General features: G+C 44.8%; 1 protein-coding gene across 1 annotated transcript in view; it reads left to right on the top strand.

Moving 5' to 3' along the window:
• The first annotated feature begins 5,570 nt into the window (after positions 1 to 5,570).
• The window catches only part of IL1RAPL2 (interleukin 1 receptor accessory protein like 2), a 311,959-nt gene continuing 302,398 nt past the window's right edge, over positions 5,571 to 15,131 (top strand). The window contains exon 1 of the mRNA XM_081963804.1: positions 5,571 to 5,960. The gene's annotated coding sequence lies outside the window, so the exon portion shown is untranslated. The remainder of the gene's footprint in view (positions 5,961 to 15,131) is intronic.

Raw genomic sequence — 15,131 nt, 5'->3', positions numbered from 1 at the left:
CTCTCTCTCTGGCTCTGTTTAAATGACACTGGTGACCTCACTACTTATTTTCCATATATAGGTGGCGCACAAAATCAACCTAATTGAGATTAATTGGCTAGCAGCCATGTTCTGCGCTCTCTAGCTAAGAATTTGGAGAATAATAATCCATCCGCAAATCAAATTCCTTCCCTTCTCCCTCCCTCCTTCTCCTTCCTCCTTCCCTTCCTTCCTTCTTTCCTCCATTCTTTCCTCCCTCCCTTCCTTTCATTTTTCTTTTCCTTCCTTCCTCCCTCTCCCTTCTCTTTTCTTCTTTTCTTCTTTCCTTCCCTCCCTCCTCTCCTTCCTCTCCCTTCTCCTTCCTTCCTTCCTTCCCCCCTCCCTCCCTCCCTTCATTCTTTCCTCCTTACTTTTATTTTTCTTTTCCTTCCCTTCTTCCCTCTTCTCCTTCCTCTCCCTTCTCCTTCCTTCCTGCCCATTCGCCCGCCCTCTTCTCCTCCTCCCTCCCTTTTCTCCTTCTCTCCCTCTGTCCCCTTTCTTTCCTTCTTCCTTCCTTCCTTCCCTCCCTCCCCCTTCCTTCCTTCTCCTTCCCTCCCTCCCTTCTCCTCCTTCCTTCCTTCCTTCCTTCCTTCCTTCCTTCCTTCCTTCTTCCTCTTTTAACTGATAGCCTTGGGGTTTATAGCTGGATCTTCTTGTACTACCATTCAATACAATACAATACAATAGCAGAGTTGGAAGGGACCTTGGAGGTCTTCTAGTCCAACCCCCTACCTAGGCAGGAAACCCTATACCGTTTCAGACAAATGGCTATCCAACATCTTCTTAAAGACTTCCAGTGTTGGGGCATTCACAACTTCTGGAGGCAAGCTGTTGCACTGATTAATTGAGATTGGTTCCCCCCCCCCCTTCGGGAGGACATACACCAAAGTAGCAGATCTTATTTTGCAGGACGAGGCCTTGAATGTCCTGCTAGAAACCTTATGCCACAACATAAGTAGGACCACTATGAAAAAGCCCTTCAGGCCTGGTCAAAACCCCCAAATTACAATGAAATCCATTCGACGCAATGCATTAAAGTAAATGCCCTCCACGTGCTTAACCCCTTCTCCGTTCTGCCTCATTAAAAGTTCTAAGTTTGTCCCAACTTTTGCAAGAACCCAAAGCTCTGTTATCAATCGGCCTGGATTTCATGTCATGCGTTTGAGCACCGTTTATCTGAAGAGGCCCATTTTTTTGTTTTTTGTTTAGCCCAATGAAGAATTTGTGTACATGGCCTAGTCATCCCTGCGTTTTTCCACCGAGTCTGTGACCTTCTTCCTTCTGCGCTGAATTTAGAGACAGGGATTAGCAAGGCACGAGGAGGAATGGCAGGAGAATAAATTATAGCATGTTCTTGAGGTAGCAGTTAGGACTGACACCGAAAGTGGCATCCTAAAAAAAGAAGAAAGCAAAAGGAGTGGCCTTGAGTGTCACAAAGAACAAAAGACCTCTGAGAACAGAACAGGGACGTGGAAAGCAAAAGGTCTCCATATTCGGGTGAATTTAATGGAGGGTGACTTGCTAAAACGAGAGGCCGGGAAGACCTTGGATCAAGACTGAGCAGCATATATTAAGCGTCTCTGCAGGGTAGGACAGATTTATTTATTTTATTTTTTTCAAGACGAAGGAGCATCTCAGTTGAGGATAAAAAAAAAAATGACATGTCGCATTCCTGGGTGTAAAAAATATGGCTGTGTTTACAGCAAAACAGGAAGGGCATTGTGGGAAAATGGAATGACAAAGAGCGGTGTTGGACCAGTGGAAGGCTTAACGTTCAGGATTGCGTTATTCGGAGTTTGAAACATGGGAAAGGAAGGTGTTTTGGGGTGAAATGGAAAAGATGGTTGGGACTGAGAAAGCGGCTTTGGGAAAGGGCAGGAAAACTTTAAAGGAGAATATTTGCAGCTCACGAGGGGCCCTTGTTGCTCTCTGAGCAAGGTTGGTTGCTTTCTTGCAGACGTTTCATGACCCTAACTAGGTAATATCGTCAGGGCTGAAAAGGAGTGAGGTTTGCAGAGAGGAGGAGGAGGAGGAGGAGGAGGAGGAGGAGGAGGAGGAGGAGGAGGAGGAGGAGGAGAATTATGGGGTCCTTGGTGCCCTCTGAGTAGTTTCACAGAAGAGATGGAGGGTACTCCTTGACTTATGACCACAATTGAGCCCAAAATTTGTGTTGCTAAGTGAAACATTGGACAGTGGACCATTGGTTAGCTGCTGCAAGGAGATCACCCAGACTGACTACAAACCACAGCGTGACAAAATAGCAACAATAGGTGCATTGGAAGGCCTGCAAGAAACACCATTTGCCTGCAAGCAAGAACAGGTTGGGACCACGAAATAGACAAGAGGGATTTTTAAAAAATAAAGACATTTAAGTGCTCTGGGACTTTAGAATTCAAACAGACAAGCATCTGCCACACAATTGTCCCCAGACCTAACAATTGTTGATGAGAAAGGCAACAAAATCTGGATAGCGGACATGGCAGGACCTGGAGACAGCAGAACAGAAGAGAAAGAACTGGAGAAAAACCATACAATACAAAGACCTGCAAATAGAAATAGAACAACAGTGACAAAAAGAAAGGCAAGGTAGTATTAGTAATCACAGGTGCCTTGGATGTAATCTCAAAACATCTGGAGCACCCCTTAAACACCATTGACATTGACAAAAATCACCATCAGTCAATTACAAAAGGCAGCTTTAGTAGGAACAGCTTACATCCTGCAACAATACTTTTAACACCATCACCCGACACCACCTGCCTATCTCAAGTCCTTGGGAAGAACTTGATAAGTGGGGAAAAGAATGCCAAATATCTAAATATCTGGCTGACTATGTGATGGACTATTTAAAAAAAAACAATATTGAAAGTTTTTGTCAGAATGCACATAGCATGACTACTATTTTGAGACAACCCAGGAGTACAGAGGTTTTGTTTTTCAAAAAGGGTTATATACAAGATTATATATATATATACACACACATACACATACACGTGCTAGGCAAATACCAGGCAATCAATCAATCTTCTACTTTACACAGGAACCACAATGGAGGTAGAACACAAGGAGAGAGAAACACGAGGAGAGAGAGACACGCCCTCACATGGCCTCCCTTATATAGACAGCTTCTTAACGTGGCAGTAACCCTGTTGACTCATCCTCATGGCATCATCTCAGTTTACAGCCTTACAGCAGCTGGTCAGTTATTAAATCATCATTACCCTGACAGTTTTTCAATCAAGAGGTTGCAAATTTTGACAGAGTCTGGAAAATTCATTTGTGTTATAGGACACCTTGGAAACACTCTTGAGTTTGAACTGAAGAAACTCCTTGAATAGATTGTCACCAATAGGTGTGTGAGGGTGTCTATAATTTGAGCATTAAAAGGAATAGCACTAGGAAATTTAATTTCCTTTTGTTGGTGAAAAATGGAAAAGGTTTTGCCTCACCGATAATGAAGTGACGAGTGTCAGGAAATGCAGAAAGAAAGAGATTTTTTTAGGACAGGGAAAAAAACTGACTTGGCATCTGCTACAATTATTTAGTGGCTGGTAAGGATACTTGGCATGATGCCACAACAAAAATAGGTTGGCACTGAGATGATTTGGTTTCGAATCTCAGGAGAAGAAATTGTTCTTTTTCTTCTTCTTTAACATCAGCGTATAGAAGCGGATGGAAGAAAAATTCGAGAAAACTGCTCGACAGGTTAATGTGGCACGTTTTAGAGCAACAGAGGGCATTCTAGGTATTCCTTGACTTATGACCCCAATTGAACCTAAAATTTGTGTTGCTAAGTGAAAGTGAGTTTGTCCCCCTTTTACGACCTTTCTTGTCACAGTTGTTAAGTCACTGTGGTTGTTCACTTAGTCACATGGGGAATCACAGGAGGTCAGGACACTGCAACCGTCATAAATATGAGTCAATTGCCAAACGGGTGAACTTTGATCACATGACCATGGGGATACCGCAATGGTTGTAAGTGTGAAAAATGGTCAGAAGTCACTTTTTTGCCCCTCTTTTTGACTTGTGCACTACAGAATATAATAAAATAAATAAATAAATAAATAAATAAATAAATAAATACAGATAAATACAGAATTATGCATATGCCCACATATAAGTATATGAAGAAAAGGTGAATGAAGTTATGTTCATAAGTGTGAGGGCTAAACTTCCAAGATGAGGCTCAGGGATTTTAAAATGATACAATTACAATTTTGCTTATACAAACCTCCTTGGTGCTTCCAGTTCCCAAACTCAAGTGCAAATTTCCCTCAAAAAAGAACAAAATTAAATCTGCAAAAAACATGCCTTTCCCCCCTTCTGTGCAGGTTTTGATTGTCCAATGACTTTTTTTTTTTTAGAGCATTCTTATTGGTTTTATAATAAAAGAGAATGCAAAAAATAGTTTTATTTATAGTCAAGTCATCTGGGGAATTTCGTGAGCTGTCCGGGACCTGGTGAGCCCGGGTAAGATGGCATTTCGGTAAGTAACAGAAAGATAAAGAAATGGGTGAGAAATACATCTTTTTTTAAAAAAAAACTTTGCTCAAGGTGTGTAGAGATTCTCAGTCATCCTGGCCATGGTTATCCCAAAGGTGCTTTTTCAGGAGGCAGTTGGACTTTCTGGTTTTTTCTTTCGGAAGCGGAAGAAGCTTCTTGGATGAGAGCAAAACATCTTCGAAGGAAAAAAAAAGAAGAAAGTCCAAGTTGCCTCCTGAAAAAGCCTCTTTGGAGTTCGCTCAAAGATGTTAAGAACTTGGACGGGAAGGGGGGAAAATCCGGTGTCTGGCCGCTAGGAGGCGCTACCGCGTCGCGCTCTTGAGAGGTAAGTAAAGGAAAATGACATTTTAAAAATTACTATTATTATTATTATTATTATTATTATTATTACATGGGTTATTTTTTTGCCTGGCGAACAGAAGGGGCGGGTGGGGAGCCAGCTTGTTCCCCCCAAAATAAGAAACAAACCACGGATGTCTGGGCAAGGCTCTCTGCCCCCCTTCGGTTTGCTCCGCGGAGCTGGGCTCCAAGGCTGGAGGAAGAAGGGAAGGGAAAAGGCTGAGCGGAGCTGCAGCGCAACGCAGCGCTTCCCCCCGCTTCGCCCAGCCTGCCCGGGATGAGGCCGGGGGGGGGGGGCGAGAGGGGACTGCTCCGGAGTTGGCCGGAGGAAGGGTCGCAAGGGGCAGCGATTTGGGATTAGGAGAGAAGAAGACCCCCGGCTCCTTGCAGGCAACTTTTAAGCGTTTTGCAGGGGAGCAATTGCATTTACTGCAGGAATCCAGCCTTTGCCTTCCTTCCTTCCTCTCTGTCTTCCTCCTTCTCCTTCTCCCTTTCCTTTCCTTTTTCTTCTCCTTCTCCCTTTCGTTTCCCTTTTCTTCTCTTTCTCCTTCTTCCTTTCCTCCTCCTCCTCCCCCTCCTCCCCCTCCTCCCCCCTCCTCCTCCTCCTCCATTCCTTCCCTCTCACTTCTCCTTCTTTCCTCCCCTCCCCTCCCCCTTTCCCTCCCCTCCTGGCTCAGAAGGACTTCCCCAACACCTGGCTCTTCCATGAATTGCCCAAGGAAAGTGACTCAACTTTCTCCTGCCTGGGGATGTAGCCTCTGCCGCTGGCTGGCTCGGCTCCGATGGGAGCTTGGCCGGGCCAGGAGGAGACGGTGACAAGGCGTGAGCAGCCAATGCGTGCCAGAGGCTCGGATCAACTTCGGTGCGCCCCTCCCGGATCTGCTGAGCCGAGCGTTGGCTTCCTTCCTGCTTTTGCCCATCCTTCTCCTGCCCAGCCGCGGAGCGAGCCCTTCCTTCCCTTCTCCCAGCCGCCTCTCCACAGACCCTGAGCGATGTGAGACCCTCGTTTCTCCTGGTAGCTTTTGAACTTCTCTGCTTCCCCACCTCTTCCTGGATTTTTGAAAGCATGGAACGCCGGGACCTGTGAGCTCCAGCTGCAAGTAAGCCCCACGTGTGAACGCGCGTTAGACGGCTTGGGTGTTGGGTTGGCTGGCCAGGCAGGTGGCTGATCTCTTCAGCCAAATCCCTTCCTTGAGTGTTTTCCCTCTCCAGTGCCAAGGGCAGTCCCCCCCTCCCTCCCACCTCCAGGCAGGACCTGAGATTGCTCTTCAAGTTTAAAGGTTGGGGGAGGTCTATATCTCCCTTCAACCAAATAAGCAGACCCTTCCCCTCTTTGCAAAACTGGGTGAGTAATTTTTGATGTAAATCAAACCTATACGCTGCACTGTCTTTTTTTTAAAAACAAGATTGGAGGGTGGTGGTGGTATCATAAGGACCAGCGGGGGTGGTGGTGGTAAAAAAATGATCTGTGCAACGGATTTCAACTGGAGTATATAAAATTATCTCCGAAACCAGCCATAGTGTGTGGAGAAGGCACAGAAGGCTTTTTGGGGTGGTTGAAACCCACCTTCTGACCCACAGATTTGTGGCTTCAAAGGAAGGCTTACTTCTTTTTTGGGGAGGGGTTGGGCTGGGAAGTCGAGATGACTGATTTCCCGTGTTTGGAAAAGGAACAATGGTGATATCCAAGATTTAGTTCCATCTCCCCGCCGTCCGGCCGGTTAGAAACAAAAGGATGGAAAAAAGACTTGACTTTAAGAAGTTGACCTGCTAAAAGTCTGGATAGGAGCAGCCGTAGGAGAGGCAGAAATCGCTCAGCCAGGGATGAAACGTTGCCCCCTGCCAACAGTTGAGCTTCTCCTCTTGAGACGCCTGGCGGTTGCTGCTTCTTTAAAACAGGCGTCTTGCTGAAAATGCTTGGCTGTCTTGTCTCTCAATTCAGCCCTGTCGCAAACTGTCTGTGAGGGGGCTACGGATGTTCTTGCATTTTGTACCAGGCCCCCAATTATTCTGATATGAAATTATTATTAACAGCTCCCCCTCCTCTTCTTCCTCTGCTCGGTGCTCCTTTCTCTGTATTTAAAATACCTTTTGGCTGTATGTCCTACGCACATCCAATCGCTCCTGCTGACAGATTGTGTATGAGGATTTAAGTGAAAGAATAAAAAAGAAAAGAAAAAAAAAGGGAACATTTCAAACCTGTTGTTTAGGCGGGGAAATAATTAGATGTATTCTTCCATTTTAAAAAAAATGTTCAGCCTGTGTCCTTTTGAACAGTGTTTAATAACTGCTGTCAACTCATGGTCAAATGCCTTGACCACATAACTGGAATCTTTGCAATCAGAAAACATGTATTTTCATTTTTATCCCCTTTCTTCTGAAAACCACTGCAAGCAAATGCTGGAGGTTTTTGACTTTCACTCCTGCTATATATATTTGTTGGGAGACTTAGTTCCCGGTGATCCTTCAGCTGCTGATGGGATCGTTTGGCTCGCTGATCATTTGGCCCGCTTTAGCATATAGAAATAATTGAAGCTGCTTTATGGGGGTGCTTTCCCTCCCTTAGCCGTTTTCCGGTTCTGCATTACCGACAGCTAGGATAAATGGAAGTTTGTCCACAGTGGGATGAAATAAGATCATCCCTGGCCTTGTGGATGGATTTGTCACCCAGGAGATCTGGACATGTGATTGATTCCTGCCTGGACTTAGCTGCTTTGATTAGGTGCCTGCCTGGCGACTAATGCCGGTGCGTTGAAAGACACAGAGTCCAACTTTGGCTGTCTCTCCATCTGGGAGACATGGCATCTGTGACATCTGGTCGAGCATCTGTGGCTGTAGCAAGCCCCCGGGTGAAGGTGTCTGCCAAAAATGCATTGGTAGTTCTGATCGGTGTGTAAGCTAGGAAAGGAGAAATTAGATTTCTCATGGTGTGGGAAGAATAACAGAGTTGGAAGGGACCTTGGAGGTCTTCTAGTCTGACCCCCTGTTCAAGCAAAGAAATCCTATATTGTTCCAGACAAATGGCTGTCCAAACTCTTCTTAAAAACCTCTGGTTTTGGAGCACCCAGGATTCCTGGAGACAAACTGCTCCACCATTTAATTGTTCTCAGTGTCAGGAAATTTCTCCTTAGTTCTAGATTGCTTCTCTCCTTGTTCAGTTTCCCTCCGTTGCTTCTTGTCCTGCCTTCTAGTTCTTTGGAAAATAAGTTGACCTCCCTCTTCATTGTGGCAGCCCCTCACCTATTGGAACACTGCTATTATGTTGCCCTTAGTCCTCCTTTTTATTTAACTAGACATACCCAATTCCTGCAACCATTCCTCATACGCTAGCAATCTTTTTCATTGTTGCTTGTGTGTGAAGTCACGATTGCCTAGGGCCAGAGGCTAAGCTATAAATCGTGGCTTACAAGCCAGAGTGAAGCTGCGTTCAGCTGCCAAAACTCCATTATGGTTTAAGCATGAATCCGATCAGATGCCTGGGAGTACATCTGTCCGGCTTAAACTACGTGGTAATTGAGTGGTTGAGAGAATGAGAGGCTACTTTTGGCAAAATATGACTTTAAAAATCTATTTGGGTCATATTAAGTCAGCTGGGAAGTGGGTCTATGGCAGAGGTCAGCAACCTTTGAGTGTTTAAGAGCCATTTGGACCCGTTTCCCACAGAAAAGAAAAAACCGGGAGCCATGATTCGCTTCCCGTGCCTGACTATTTCCTGAGCGGCCACAAAACTAGTATATGAGGTTGAATTAAACATTCTGTTTCCTTCTGAGACTTTTCTTTTCTTGGATTTATCCATGGTTGGTCTCCCGGGGGTCAAAAGGCTCAATCAATCGTGTGCCGGCCGTGTCACACATCGGCAGTTGGGACGCATATTTTGAGCGACAGGGAGCCGCAACAGGGGGATGAAAGAGCCACATGTGGCTCCAAAGCCGCAGGTTGCTGACCCCTGGTCCATGGGATCAAACTGGGGAAGATGTGGGGTCAACCCTTAAAATCCCAGCTGTCTCTGAAGATCATCAAGGACAGAGACATTTTGATTTTTTGTGGGGAATTATTTATGGAAGTCAGATCCTGTTTTCCAGACAAGGATCTCCCAAATTGGCTCCTATCAGTTAAAACAAAAGAGATGACTATCAAATGGCCCAATAGACTGATGAAGGAAGAGGGCAAATTGCTCAGAAATAAGCAGGCCAACTCCATTAAGGGGACATTTTGACCCAGCTTGACTCAGGGTCAGCTGACCTTGCAGGCACTTCTTGTAGATGCGAAAAAGATCTAGAATCGCCTTTCCTGAGCTGGATCCTTGAAGCTATAACAGACCACTGTTCTGGAAGAGGGATCCTTGGAGAAGGTGAGAGGAATGTACCAGGCTTAGGAAGGCTGAGTTGAGGGATTCCCTCCATCTTATTCCTGTCCTTCCAAGGTCAGGAAGCAGCTAGAAAGCAGCCTTTCCTTCATTGGTAGCCTCTTGGTTGTAAGTCCCAAAGGTGCTTGTTTTTCAAGAGGCAACTGGACTTTCTTGTTTCTTTCTTCTTCTGAAGACGTTTCGTTTCTTCTCCAAGAAGCTTCTTCAGCTCTGGCTGGATGGTGGGGAAGGGCAGGATTTATATCCCTTGCAGACAGATGGTCATTTGCATCCTTTTCAGAGGGTCCTTGAGGCCACTTGGAGGTTTATCTGTGTCCTCTGGGTCACCTGAGTGGTGCAAATGGTTCCTGCAGTCTCAATTTTTTCTCTCTGGAAATCCATTCCTACTCCCACACGATTCCAAGGGTCTTCATCCCAAATTGTATAGCTAAAAGTCTGTAGAGATTCTCAGTCATCCAGGTCACGGTTGTCCCAAAGATGCTTTTTTTTCAGAAGGCAACTGAACTTTCTTGTTTTTTTTTCTTTGAAGACATTTCGCTTCTCATCCAAGAAGCTTCATCAGCCCTGACAGGGGGGATGGAAGGATTTATACTCCTTGCAGAGTGCATCCTTCCATTCCCCACTAGAGTGGAAGAAGCTTCATGGATGAAGAAGTGAAACCTCTTCAGAAGGAAAAAAACCCCCAGAAAGTCCAATTGCCTTCTGAAAGAAAAGCACCTTTGGGACAACCATGACCTGGATGACTGAGAATCTCTACAGACTCTTGGTGGTAAGCCGAAGCACTCTGCTGAGCAATAAACCATTGTTTACTCAAATCAGTTTAATTAACTCAAAGGAGCCACTTAGATCTCCAATTAGGCATTTTTAGCCGGAGGGAAGAAAAGAATAGCAATACATTTTTGTTGAGTCGCTAGCAGCTTTTCTTTTAAGCTGGGTTCCAATCAGCTTCCCTTTTAGTCAATGTTTCTAAAAAGAAGTGAGGTTGGAGCGTAGCTATGCGAAGCAACAAGAAGATAGGTTTATTTTGATCTGAGTGACAGGAGATGAATCCTCTGAGGCAAAAATAAGATTCTATCTATATCTATATCTACTGTATATCTCTATCTCTATCTCTATCTCTATCTCTATCATATCTATCTATCTATCTATCTATCTATCTATCTATCTATCTCATCTACAGTATATATATATATATTCGCTGGTCTTGTTGTATCAGGTCTTTTCCCATGTAAGATTGAGATTGTCTTGGCAATGTTTTGGTGTGGTCCCACTCGCCATCTTCAGGCTGGTGTTTTCGGCTTCGTGCTTGTGTGAGTAAGGCGTGGTTGGAGCTGTTGTCTTTCTATAAATCTTGGTGGGGGTGTGTGGAGTGCTGGCTTTGTTGCTGTAAGTGGGTTGATTGGCTGTGTAGTTGCATCCTGATTGGTAGATGGAGTTGATGTTTGTAGATTGGTCAGCTGTTTCGTATCATCCCGGGTAGCTGAGGTGCTGGCTGTGTGTCCGTTGTTCTTTTGTGTTGTAATGACCTGGGTGGTGGGTGGGGTTCGTTTGTTGACTAGGGCTGGTTTCCGGATGTCTGGTAGGCGGGAGGTATCGTCATGTTTATTCATGTTGTGAGGGTGTTTCTCTATTTCGATGGCTTCCATAATTATTCTTTTGTTGAATTGTTCTGTTTTGGAGATTATATATATAAATAAAAGGAAGCTCAATTATTCTTCTTGCACGGAGCAAATATTTCCCCAGAAGTGAAAACGTGGTACTTTATAAAGATGAAAACCTTGCTCTTTCAAAAATCTTAAACCTCCGTGTCAATTGGTTGGATTGGCACATTTCACTAAGCTCTGAGGTTTCACAAGGACTTTTGCTGGCTCCTGGCTGCAATAAACTTTTTGATTAAGGTAACATTTGATGTGAAGCTAGGCATCGCAGCTTATAAAATACAGTTTGTGACTTAGTAGGCTGAGTGAGCCCAGCCGATTCTGTGGTCCTTGGGAGAAACAAACCATCACTTGATGGGGATTTTGTATGCCACTTCTCTGTTTTCCTTCAAGCTCTTCTCATAAATGTTTTTGTGGAACCCCCGGATGAAACGGAGCTTAAACATGGAATAGGAACTATGGCTGGTCCTCGACTTATGGCCACAATTGAGCTTAACTGTTGTTGAGCAAGACATTTGTTCAACCAGTTTTGCCCCTTTTCTCACGAACTTTCTCACCGCCATTGTTAAGTGAATCATAGCAGTGGATAAGTTAGTTAGCAGCGTGGTTGAGTCAATCTGGCTTCCCCGTTGACTTTGCCTGCAAAAGGGGATCACGTGATCCCGGGACACAGCAACAGTCGTAAGTATGAACCGGTTGCCAAGCATCTGAATTTTGATCACATGATCACGGGGTTGCTTTGAAGGTCATGTGTGAAAAATGGTTGTAAGTCCCTTTTTCCGTTGCCATTGTAACTTTGGATGGTCACTAAGTGAACCGTTGTAAGTCAAGCTGAACTGGGGGCAATGGTTTTTTTAATTCTTTTTTTTGTGATTGTCTGCATTGATGGTGCAACAGAAATGATGCTTATTTTGCAATCATTGGAAATGGGCTGTCAGGGTTTCAAATTATAGACCCCATAGCAAGCAAGACTCTAAGGCGGGTAGATTCCTCAAAAAATAGCTTTATTGGATATATCATATTGGCACAGATCTGGTGAAAACCGACCCTGAAGGTTCCCTTGGGTTTCACCTAATTAAAAGTAGAAATTTCCCCCCCTTCCCAAACAATCAGTCACATGGTCCAATCACGGCTCTGTCTGGTTGCCTGGTGACATCACTCCTCCCTCCTCCAACCAGATGTGAGAATGTCCTTGGTTCCCAAGAGAAAGCATTTTATTTTGGCTACAAAGTCCCAGCTATCTCAAGTCCCCCCCGCTCCCTATCCCTCAGCTCCCATGGGGCAACACTGAAGCTTCTAATGAGGCTCCAGTCAGGTCAGTTTCAGGGTTGAGAGGGGCATTATAGCTTTGGTTTCATCCAGGTCAACTTGCTCAATGGAGGAAAACTACAAAGGTAGAACGCCTGTCATGAAAGCATCTCTGATCTCACCTTGAAGGCTTCAGAGTAAGAAAAAGAAGATCTCTTTCCTCTTGCTTTGTGTTACCAAATAGCTCTTATTATCCAGATGTTCATATCTGCCCTCAGATGTTTTGCTCTCATCTGAAACAGTGGAGAGAATCCGGAGCTGTTGGCGGTGCTGAATCATGATTACACTCTTGATCCCTGGGTGGGTGACTTGGAAATTGGAACACAATCTACTTCCTGTGTAGGATTACTCCTAGATTCATTTTCTGACCATCGTGGTTGGCCTCACGTGAACCTCTTCCACGTTGTCTTTGGTGGCTGCTTTCAAAAGTGATGCTTCTTCATCCAGAGGTGGTTGTCTTTTTTTTGAGGGTGGAGGTCCATTCCCCCGAAATGTGGGTCGGTTTCCAAACTTTTTGTTACCAGGTTAGGTAACATCTTCAGCAAAATTTAGGGGATATCAGTGTCGGTGTTCTTCTGATTATAAGAGCTTGGTGTGGTCGGTAGGTCTTGTGAAGGGGAGGTCATGTCAGGTGAGGGTCACATCAGGTGGTGGTCTTGTGATTGGTCTTGTGGGTTGTGGATCATGTCAGGTGAGGGTCTTGTGCTGGGTCTGGCAATGGGTCAGTTGTGGGTCATGTCAGATGCGGGTCTAGTAATGGGTCTTGTGATGAGTCAGCGGTGGGTCATGTCAAGTGAGAGTCAAGAGATGGGTCTTTTGATCAGGAGGTCACATCAGGTGAGGGTCATTGGGAGGTGTTGGGGCGGTGTTGCATGGGTTGGTTGAGGGTTGGTGCCATCTCTGCTTGGCTGTGCTGTTGATTTGGCTTCTGTGGGGTTTGTAGGTTAGTTGTAGGTCAATGTGTCTGTTGATGGAGTTGCTTGGAGAGTACCAGTCTGTTTTGTCTTCTGTTATTGGAGAAGTACCATAATGCCTTGGTAAGGCCACACTTGGAATACTGCATTCAGTTCTGGTTGCCACGATGTAAAAAAGATGTGGAGACTCTAGAAAGAGTGCAGAGAAGAGCAACAAAGATGATTACGGGACTGGAGACTAAAACATATGAAGAACGGTTGCAGGAACTAGGTATGTCTAGCTTAAGAGAAAGAAGGACTAGGGGAGACATGATAGCAGTGTTCCAATATCTCAGGGGTTGCCACAAAGAAGAGGGAGTCAAGCTATTCTCCAAGGCACCTGTGGACAGAACAAGAAGCAATGGGTGGAAACTAATCAAGGAGAGAAGCAACTTAGAACTGAGGAGAAACTTCCTGACAGTTAGAACAATTAATCAGTGGAACAACTTGCCTCCAGAAGTTGTGAATGCCCCAACACTGGAAGTCTTTAAGAAGATGTTGGATAGCCATTTGTCTGGAACGGTATAGGGTTTCCTGCCTAGGCAGGGGGTTGGACTAGAAGACCTCCAAGGTCCCTTCCAACTCTACTATTGTATTGTATTATAAGTAGACTTCTTCTACACCATGCGAGGCCTTTCACCTTGGAAGCCTCTCGCCCTAATCGAATGTTTCTATGCCGTGGTGGCTCAGTGGCTAAGATGCTGAGCTTGTCAATCAGAAAGGTTGGCAGTTTGGCGGTTCAAATCCCTAGCACCGCATAATGGAGTGAGCTCCCGTTATTTGTCCCAGCTTCTGCTGGCCTAGCAGTTCGAAAGCACATTAAAAAATGCAGGTAGAAAAAATAGGAACCACCTTTGGTGGGAAGGGAACAGCGTTCCGTGCACCTTCGTCATTGAGTCATGCCAGCCATATGACCACCAAGATGTCTTTGGACAGCGCTAGCTCTTTGGCTTAGAAACGGAGATGAGCACCGCCCCCTTTTGCCCCTTCTCACAGGACTAGCCTCCTGCTGGGGACAATTCAATATCAACGTAGCATTCATCCTATCCCGTGGCAATGTAATAAATCTGGACAGTCAGCAGCCTCCCCGAAGTTTTATATTTTAAAAAAGATAGAAAGAGGCTAAACCATTAATGGATGCTAAAAAGTCTCTTAACAGGACCACTGGAAAATGCTCTATTGCTGTGGGGAACAGAAATAGATTTTCCATTCAGCGTCTGGTCTTGCCTGTCTTTGATCCGTTGCTTTAGTTGATGGAGCCAAAGAGATCTTGCGTTGCACATTTTTGAATATATTGCAATATTTTCCCCTTTGAATGATCAAAGAACACTTGATTGGATTCTTCCCGGGTGGAACAGGAGCACCATGTTTTAGTTTCATTGTTGTAATTCAGGGATTTCCAAACTTGGCAACTTTAAGGCTTGTGGACTTCATCTCTCAGAATTCCCCAGCCAGTGTTGCATAGCTGGCTGAGGAATTCTGGGAGTTGAAGTGCACAAGTCTTAAAGTTGCCAAGTTTGGAGATCCCTGGTGCAACTTATCAATGATGTCCAGCTCCTCCAGAGCTACAGATCTTCAGTTCTTAAGATTGGTGTTGGTTGATGGAAATGTCAGACATTCAGAGAATATCATGTGAAAAAAGGACTGGGTAGGATGCACCGTATGTTTCATAACATGAGACAGTTGGGAGAGTTTATTAAATGAAGAAACATCACTGGTTACATATTCAGTCACTGAATTCAACATCTTTATTTAGCTATAATTTGGGTGGTTTGGTTTTAGTTTAGCAGACTATATCAACCAACCATTCTGTGTCATAAATTAGGCATTCTGCCTTGGTGGGGTGGTTTGTTCAACAAATTACAATAAACCATTTAGCGTGAATTGGTTTTCATTGGGAAAGGTGAACTCGGCCATGGCAGTTTGTGAATGTTGGCTTCTTGCTTTTGCTAATTCAGTCAGTTGTAGCTCAAATCCTAAAAAATG

This window comes from Natrix helvetica (genome assembly GCF_964273705.1).
Source record: "Natrix helvetica genome assembly, chromosome: 11".
Classification (NCBI taxonomy): Eukaryota; Metazoa; Chordata; class Lepidosauria; order Squamata; family Natricidae; genus Natrix; species Natrix helvetica.
Note: the sequence above shows the minus strand (reverse complement) of the source record. Positions and strands in the feature narration are given on the sequence as shown.